Here is a 2,530-nt window from a genome sequence, read left to right as displayed (position 1 = left end):
CAGTTCAGCAAGTCTGGTTTGATGTCTGCCACGTGTAAGCACTGTTAAATGCGGGTGGGTGGGCAAGGTGGGAACTCGCTACAAATGCAAGTCCATTTAACCAGTGCCAGTGGGTCCCTTGGATGCCCACAGGGCACACTAAGGGCTATACTAAGGCCACACCCTGTGGGGGAGGGGAGGAGAGGGGCAGGAACCAGCGAGGACCCTGGAGCAGGTACAGGGCAGCACAGAGGAGGCTGTGCTTGGCTCTACCTGCAGGGTCAGGACAGGGGTCCTCGGGGAGGTGACATCTGACGGAGCAAGGCTTTGAAGGTTGAAGAGGAGTTCGTCAGATGGACAAGAGGGGACTAAACCTCTCAAGGAGACGGAGCAGAGAGCACAGTGGCAGAGTATGACAAAGCATGGTCCAGAGGCGGTCACGCAGGAGACTCTGAGGTGGACCCTGTCCTCCCGGGAGTCCAAGACATAGGAGAGTCCAGTAAGACCCTCAGGGGAGCCTCAAGTGCCAGGCTCAGAGGCCTCCTCACCCCTTTATTAAGCAGGAGCCACTGAAGTTCTGAGTGGGGCACAGAGCAAAGGATGCTGGGAGCAGGGGCGGCCTGGAGGTAGGGCTCTGGTTACGGGCTGTTGGCCAGGGACGGAATGCACAACTGGCCCAGAGCAGAGACAGGGCCACGGGCTCCTGGGCCTGTGGAGGGCAGGCGGGAGGTAATCCTGCGCCTCCGCTAAGTGCACTGACCAGACACACCGCTGAGCACCGGTCCACCGAGTGCGTGCAGGTTCACTGCTACCGTTCAGGCAGATGTGATGACCAAGTTTATGTATGAACTTGGCCGGGTCACAGTGCCCAGCGACGTGGCCATTGTTCCACATATCCTGTGAGGCCGCTTTTGAATGAGATTAACGTTGAAGTTAGTGGACTTTGGGTAAAGCAGATTGCTTTTTATAATGCAGGTGGGCCTCGTCCAGTCAGTCGAAGGCCTGATGAGAACAAAAAAAATACTGCCCGCCCCTGAGCAAAAGGGAATTCTGCAGAAAATGGCCTTTGTATCTGACCTACAGCATTGATTCTCCTGGGATTCCAACCTACTGATCTTCCAACTTGAACTATAATGTCATTTTCTCCCTAAGTCTCCAGCTGGCTGGCCCACCCTGTAGATTTTGGACTTGCCAACCTCCACGATCATGTGAGTCAATGCCCTAGACCAGGGGTCCTCAAACTTTTTAAACTGGGGGCCAGTTCACTGTCCCTCAGACCGTTGGAGGGCCGGACTATAGTTTTAAAAAAAACTATGAACAATTTCTATGCACACTGCACATACCTTATTTTGAAGTAAAAAAAACAAAACAGGAACAAATACAATATTTGTATTTGCATGTGGCCCGCGGGCTGTAGTTTGAGGACCCCTGCTTAGACTAAGTCTCTCTCTCTCTCTCTCTCTCTCTGTTCTGTTTTGTTAAATAGCCCTGACCAATGCGGTAGCAATACCTTGATTCTTTACCAACTCACAGCTTCAACGGCACTGAACTCTCTTGTCCAGCATCCGCACAGAGCTGCCTCTTCGCCCATCCCAAAAGCCTACCTCACTTCCTGCGAGAGCTCGGTTCTGTAAAACTGGGTGTACATCTGGGTTTCCTTCGCATAAACTAAAATTTCTTAAATAAACCCAGAGTATCAGGCAGGATGCTTTCAGCAACAAAATCCCAAACCCCAACTCATAAACCGTAAGTAAATATTTAGCTCATGTATTAGAAAGTCCAGGTGCGGGGCAGGCTCCAGGCCTGGCTAGCCCGGCTGCTCAGCACCGCCGGCGAAGAGCGGGCGCCCTGCAGCCACCCTCCGTGTCTCGGTGTTGATCTCATCCTCAGCCCGGGAGTCACATGGCCACAGTGGTTCCAGATGTCTCAACCAGACACCACAGCATCCGTGGCTTTTGCTCCGGAGAGCGGAAACGCTTCTCAAGAGCCCACAGCAGGTTGTCCTCACAGCTCATGGGCCCAGATTGGGCCACACAGCCACTCCTGGGTGACATCGGAGTAATCGATTTAGACCTATGGTTCTTAACCTTCCTAATGCCACGACCCTTTAATACAGTTCCTCATGTTGTGGTGACCCCCAATTTCATTGTTACTAGTTGAACATAATTAAAGCATACTGATTAATCACAAAAACAGTATGTAATTATATATGTGTTTTCCAATGGTCTTAGGCGACCCTGTGAAAGGGTCATTCGACCCCCAAAGGGGTCGCGACCCACAGGTTGAGAACCGCTGGCTTAGACTAACTACCTTGGATGCACTGGCTGTTAGAATAAATGATGACACCAAATTGATCGCCCCCACATACACTTGGGACAGCCTCTATTGAAAGAATCTGTTTGATAAATGTGCCATCGAAGGGGTGGGTTCTGACAGAGCTGAGGGTTGCGTGTGTTGACAATTACTCTGAATCGTGTCTTACTATTTTATGCCCCTTTGAGTATTTCTAGGGCCGTCAACTGTCCTGCAAGTGCCATTGCCACATGTCACT

This window comes from Myotis davidii, unplaced genomic scaffold (assembly GCF_000327345.1).
Source record: "Myotis davidii unplaced genomic scaffold, ASM32734v1 scaffold399, whole genome shotgun sequence".
NCBI lineage: Eukaryota > Metazoa > Chordata > Mammalia > Chiroptera > Vespertilionidae > Myotis > Myotis davidii.
This window is presented reverse-complemented; position numbering follows the sequence as displayed.